Source organism: Solanum dulcamara, chromosome 2, assembly GCF_947179165.1.
Source record: "Solanum dulcamara chromosome 2, daSolDulc1.2, whole genome shotgun sequence".
Taxonomy (NCBI): Eukaryota; Viridiplantae; Streptophyta; class Magnoliopsida; order Solanales; family Solanaceae; genus Solanum; species Solanum dulcamara.
The window spans coordinates 34427561-34434794 of record NC_077238.1 but is presented as its reverse complement, the minus strand read 5'-3'; the positions used below and the strand labels follow the sequence as shown (position 1 = coordinate 34434794).

General features: G+C 33.9%; 1 long non-coding RNA gene across 1 annotated transcript; it reads right to left on the bottom strand.

Annotated features, from left to right (window-relative positions):
* Positions 1-1643: 1643 nt before the first annotated feature.
* Positions 1644-4074, bottom strand: LOC129876024 (uncharacterized). The gene is made up of 2 exons (XR_008763274.1): positions 2167-4074; positions 1644-1819 (listed from the first exon to the last, which is right to left on the bottom strand). It is a non-coding gene; the product is annotated as an uncharacterized LOC129876024 (long non-coding RNA).
* Positions 4075-7234: the final 3160 nt, after the last annotated feature.

Genomic DNA, 7234 nt, shown 5'->3' with positions numbered 1-7234 from the left:
CCCCCACACACCTGCAACAGCACACCATAAGCACAATACTTTACTTCGACGACAATTTAACTATAACGACTCCAATTTAGATTATCTTCGACGTCAAGCATTTATATGACATTTTAACATTTCCATCCACCTATAGGGCGTGTAACACACCCCATAAAAACACCATAAAGTCCAAATTGAAAGGATAAACCTTACCTTATCCGAAATTGGCCAAAACTCGCCAAAACTGTATCTCGGAAACTTCTTGATGTCCTGAAATGGGGTGGACTGTTTGTGCCACCTCTCCGCTGCCCTAAATTGGAATTTTATGTTATAAAACATAATTATATCACCGCTGGATACCTTAAATAATTAATTTGCGGAATGAAATTGGGCCTTACTATTTTTCTTGCTCAAACCCGTAGCCCTCCTTTCTTGCCTTTCACGTTTTTCCTTTAACTTTCTCTTATTTTTTCCAAGTGTAAAGCTGAAGATATGATTTTGTAGGCATCATAAGATATATATATACATCTCCATGTGATTAAGGAACACCGTAGGTAAGTAATTCATGGAGAGAAACTTGGAAACTTACCTTAGTTTTCTCTAAACAATGGCTGCCTCCTTTCTTCTCCACGTTTTTCTCTCTTCTTTTGGCTGAAGTTTGGATGAGAAATGAAGTTAATAGTCAATTAGCATACATATATATGTCTCCCCAAGAGGTGACATGTGTCAGCCCCTAAGGGTGACACGTGTCCATCCCCTATTAGGCCAACACATTTATGCAGCCAATCCGTGGCTGCCACGTGTCCTTGATAGGGCCCACCCCCAAGTAGGTGGGTCACCTACTTGACCCTAAGCAGGTGGGTCACCTTCTTTCATATGGCACTTTCCTAGGCTGCCACGTGGCACCTCTTCTTGCTGCCACGTGTCATCTTCTCCTCTTCCCCGTGGGTTCGTAATCTCTTCTTATTTTAAGAACCCGTGTAATCTATGCTACATAATCTTGGTATATACTCAAGTAGCTTAGGTACGTAAGACTTCCAAGTTAGTGGCTTACATAGGTAAATCAAGAAATCAACTCTTTTGTGGCATAGAAGTCGCTACAGAAGCCCTGAAAGTCGCCACTAATATCTTTTAGTGGCGACCTTAACGTCGTGGCAAGTACCTCCATAACTAAATGTTTCTTGTGACGACTCTTATAAGTCGCCACTAAAATAGCTTTTTTGTAGCGACTTAAGTCGCTGCTAAAAGTAAACAAGTATGCCACAAAAAAACTTCTACAAAGTATATGTTAGGTAAGTCGCCACTAAAGTAAGCCTTTAGTGGCAGTTATAGTTGCCACAAAAAGTATTATACTACCAGTGGCAACTTTCATCGCCACTAAATAAAGGACTGTAGTAGCGATTATTATCGCCACAAATGTATAATTCTTTCAGTAGCAACTGTAACCGCTATTAAATCTTGAAGTTTGGTGGCAACTTGTTGGTCGCCACAAAAATTACTTCTTTTATAGTGACAAAATTTCATCATCACTAAAACATTTTTATTCAACTACAATAACCAATTTTAATAATTTCCTCTAAACTTAATATATCCTCATATAATTCTATCAATTACCTATTCATATATCAATATAATCCATTGTAATCCAAGAAACACCAAAATAATTCTCAAATTGAATATCATAAGTACTTTCATTACTAAGAAATCAATAAAATATATATTTCACAATATTTCATTGTTCAATGTCATTAATGCATACACATATGAAAAAGAATATCAAGTGCCTTCAAGCTCCTCCTTTGTCGACGCCATTTGAGATTATGTAAGAACATTGCCCCTATTAGGAAAAACACAAGATCACTTTTATTATTCTTATAACCTTAATGTTAAAAGAAAAAGAGACGGTTATAAAAAAAATATTAATAGAAAATATGGTGATCAAAATAATATTTGCACTAAAAAATTGCAAAACACATCTAAGAAAACAAAGAGACAATATGTCCAAGTATATTTATATAAAATAGTTTGATCCAAATGCACTAAACTCAGAAATTCAAATTACGCCCAAGTAGATTAAATAACAGTTTATCAATTTAGTTCTGCACAAAGTTTGTAATACAGTATATAACCATAAAAAAAATGAAAAAATTCAACGACACAAATATATAGAGTGAAAAATCTCACCTCGCTTGAAACTGAAGAGCCAAAAAATTCCATCAAAATGGAAAAAGTAAAAAAAAAACATGAAACAAAAGAAGGATAGGGGCTCATATTTTCTGGGAATTTATTCTAAAATTGAACGATAAACTTAATTCAAAATAATTAACAACTCTATTAGACATAAAGACGAGGTTTTCTCTTGAGGCCAATAACAACATAGAACTAGTACTCTACCAAAATGTGGGGGCCTTTCCAACATATGTGGTGTATATCTTAGCTTAAAAAACAAAATTTTCCCTTCGCATTTTCAGAGAGAGAAGTTGGACAACCACCTCTTTGTTTCAATCAATGGAGAAATAACTTCATGTATTTCACCTTGTTTGCAGAAATAACATCTTAAGTAGTAGTACTTGTGCCCTTAGTTATAGAACTGATCTTAATTATAAAAAACACAATAATTAAGGTTATTATTCGATAAGAAATTTATAACCCCGAGAACTGATAAATGCCCACTTGTGTTGTAATTAAAACAAAAAAGTCGATAAAGATACAAATAGATTACCTGTTGAATTCTCGACATGTAGGAACCATCCTTTTTTTAATCCTTTTGTCCACTTCTATTCTCATTAGTTCTTGAAGCCTTCTATCCATTTCTACACAAATTTATCTTTGTTCTTCTGGCATCTTTCAATCTATCTCAATTTTTTTCTCGGCTTCTCAAGTAATTCAGAGAATCAACATTAGTAGCAAACAACTTTGTAAAAACAAAATAATGAATAAATATGATAAAACTGCACGCGCAAAAATTATACTTGAGAAGCATCTGACTTGCTGAGCTGATTGATTAGCCAAGATAAAAAGAAGTTAAAATCATCACAAGCATATAGTTAAAACTGAATTTATGACCATTTACTCGAACTCAATTATCAAAAAAGTCAAAATGTAGTTAATTGTGGTAAATGTGTTTTGTCACTCCATATCATTATTTCTTTTCCAGTGACATCTCCATCATCATCAAGCAACTCTTCTTTGCTTTCTTCAAGTATTCAATGACATGAATGTGATATATTGAGAATCTTGAAATCCAAGCTTTATGTGCCTAATTTCTCAGCCCTCTCTCTATTATTGTCAATATGTTGTTCATAAAGAGCATTGGAAACAAATTTTAGATGAGCAACAATATTATTCTAGCAGTCACAAATTCTGATAAAAAATAAAATTCTTCTATGAATTAGTGGCTTCCTCCCAAGTGTTCAAGTACATTTTAAAACTCTCATATAAATTTCTAAAAAAAGAATAAAGTAAAACATATTCTAGTAATTCTCAACTCAAAAATTAGACGAGCAACGATGTTAATCACCTATTTGATAAATTAACTGATCAGTAATTTATTTTTGCTTAGGATTTTCAGTTCATATTAGCCATCACATGCTGATTTTTATCAAATAAAAATAAAAAGTTTGTATGTGTAAAACAAAAAAATTGTTGAGCAGCAAGAACATTCAATTATCCACACATTCATTTATAGACCTAGGAAAATGGAAGATGCTGACCTTCTCCGAGACAGCGAATCAGTAAAAAGCCCTGAGTCTTTACCTATGAAAAGCTTATTCAACTGAGTAACCTAAAAACTGAAACTTAGATCCTCAACGAAGCTGTTTAAAATTATGAAAACCAAAATAAGGGGGAAATTTTCCGAGTGATTTTGAGAGGAGATGATGAAAAAAAGAGCGAAAACTCAATTTTTCAGAGCTCTTTGGAGCATTGGGAGGTTGTTGAGAGTGGAATTCATCCATGGTCCAAGGGTGATGGGAGTGGTGTCGCCGGTCTTTCGCCGACGGATTGGAAGCGGTGATTTTTGACTCTGAATTGTGGTTCAATGAAAATGGAGGAGAGATTGAAATATTTAGTTGGGTTATTTGGGCCAGGTCAGGGTTTATTGGGGGGGGGGGGAAATTGAGGCTCAAAATTGATGTAAATAGCTTAATTATTTATTAAATTTTATATTAGTTTAGAATTAATCTGTCTTTTCTCATTCTTTTTCATACTCAAATTAATCAAAGAATCTCAATTGTTTATCCAAAACGTGTTCATAAATAAGTTACAATATAAATAATTCAATAGGAGTATTTTAATTTAAGGAAAGCATGAATTTATAATTTGAAAAATAGAGTAGAAAACGTTTTAATTATTTCTAATAGTTAAATAGAATTTAAAGTAAAATATGCCAATACTCAAAATGTTTCTTGGGTGCTTTTTGTGCATATATTATATTCTTAGTAATTATAAAAGTAATTTAAATTAAAGAAAATATTACTTTCAAATTAATTACGAAATTCAGTGTGAAAAAAGGAGTCAAAATTGACTGTCAACAATAAGATATATCAATTATTAGTAATAATTTTCCTGCCCTTTAAATAAGTAAGTTATTTGCATTTTAATTAATTATAATATTTTATTTTATAGAAATTTCTCATTTTTATTTTAGTTTGTTTATTTATTCTTCAGCATCAAAATTATCTTTCAATTACATAAACAAAACTTTTATTTATAATTCAAAATTATCTTTTTAATAATTTTATTTCAATATACTTAGCGTTAGATATATAATTAGGAGTTGTAAGCCTAGAATTTCATGTTATATGAGATTAGTATTTGATTTTAAAAAATAGAAGAAGTATCCCAAAGTTAGTCATATATACAACAACAACAACATATACTATAATTATCCCTTCCCTTTAAATAAAAGCTAAAAATGACTTGCTTATGAACTAAAAATAGTGAACCAGAAATACTCACTATTAATTCTACATCTTTATCATCATAATTAGTTTATTTACTTTTCAATAAAAGTAATACTAATACATATGCCTAAAACTAGTTATTTTTGTAATGTGTAAAATATCGCAATCACTGAGTACTTATAAAAAAATAAGTTTATTAGACATATAAAATTACTTGAATGACTAATTTCAGTAACATTATTTAATACCTAAATACTATATTTAAAATATATGATTAGATGTATTAAAGTAGTCTAAATACTTATTTAGCAATAAGAAATGAGTAAAGACACAGTTTCTTTACAACTATTTCAACTATATTTTATTGAAAAAATTAGTACCTATTTGTGACGACAAGAGTTGAGTCGCCACTAAATATGGTGAAATTTAATGGCGACAACAAAAGTCGCAACTAAAACCTCCGGGTGATTGTGGCAACTATATGTGTTGCCACAAAAAGCCTTCCATTTGTGACGACAAGAGTTGAGTCGCCACTAAATATGGTGCAATTTAATGGCGATAACAGGAGTCGCAACTAAAACCTTCAGTGATTGTGGCAACTATATGTGTCGCCACAAAAAGCCTTCCATTTGTGGCAATTATATGTGTCTCCACAAAACGTCGTCACAACAGGTCCCTTTTCTTGTAGTGAATTACTTAGCCTCCAACTCCTTTCGACATCTCATGACCCTATTTCCTACCTTCCCTCTCACGGGTTATCGTATTCTTCTTTCCTTAGAGTTGTGTGATAGTGTAGTAAATTATTCGACTCACTTCATAACTTCCAAGAAGCTTAAGCGGCATTCCGAGCTCAAGAGTATGGGGTGTAACATCTTTCTCCCCTTTAGAACATTCATCCTCGAATGTTAACTTACCTCGTAGGATTTTACAAGGATTATGGGGATTCTGAATACCAGTTACCATCCATTCTATGATATAGGGAACAAGTACGGATATCTTCTCTCTATCTTCTTTTTGACTTCCCAGGCCACCCTCTTTATGGTTTTTGTTTTGCCACAATACCTTGACGGAAGTCACGTCCTAGTTTGCAACCTTCTAACTTGCTGATCCAAGACGGCTATAGGTTGTTCCTCGCAGAATTACATTTCATGGGCATCATCTACGGTACATACTCTGGGTGGATCACCAGTACATTTGTGAAGTATCCGTATTAGACGTACTAGGCGTATAATTTCGCAATCAGATGGTAAGTCTAACTTACAGGCAACTTTTTCCATCTTACTAGCAACTCAATAAGATCCAATGTATTTTGGGCTAAGTTGCCTTTTCTCGCCGAATCCTATTACTCCCTTCTTGGGTGACCCTGTTACGAACACCTAATCATCAATTTGAACTCTGACTATCGATGTCGATTATCTGCATATCACTTCTGCCGACTCAAGGCTGCTAGTCAACAACTTGCTCAATCATGTCGGGGCCTTTTAGTCTTTGTCCCTATAGGGGGACTTACACACTCTACCATACAACATCTTGCAGGGGGTCATTTAGATATTGGAATGGTAGCCATTCGTGTAGGCGATCTCAAATCAGTGGTAGATGATCGTCCCCGTTACTCTTGAAGTCAACCACGTAGGCTCACAATATATCTTCTAGCGTTTGATAGTATGCTTAGTCTGTCCAGCAGCTCAAGGGAAAACTGTGGTACTAAGACCTACCTATGTTCCTGATCTCTTCTTGGACTGATCTCCAGACGTTAATTATAATTGAAGTCTCTCTATCTGCGATAATAGATGGAGAAACCTCATGGAGTCTTACTCCTCCTTGACCTATAACTTCACCTAGTTTCAGCTGCATAGGTGGCCTTGATTGAAAGCAATGGGCTAATTCATTAGCCTACTTACAATAACCCGTATAGTATCCTACTCTCGTATAGTATAAAATAGGTCTGTAATAACATTGATAATTTGGGAATCCTTAGCCTCGTATAGTCCTTCTCGATTCCTTTCGAAACTTCAACTGGCACTCTATCTTTTGGGTTTCCTCTTCCCTTTTCTTTTCCAATCGATAGGGTTGGCCACTAAATACTGTTGAAGTCCCTTCATATAATGGCTCTCATAGTCATTTTGTGCTCTGTTTATCATTACCTGGTATAATTCTGAAGGAATTTGGCATATAAGTCCGCCATCTTGTAGTAACCAGCTAGTTCTACCCGTCTTACTTAAACCATTTCACAACTTTCCTTACCCCAGCTGGTAACACTTTATATTCATAATCTCGTGTCATCTTTTACCTTTACAAGAATATGAGAAGGTGCTCAACTTAACCTGACAACTATCCTAGCGTCGTCT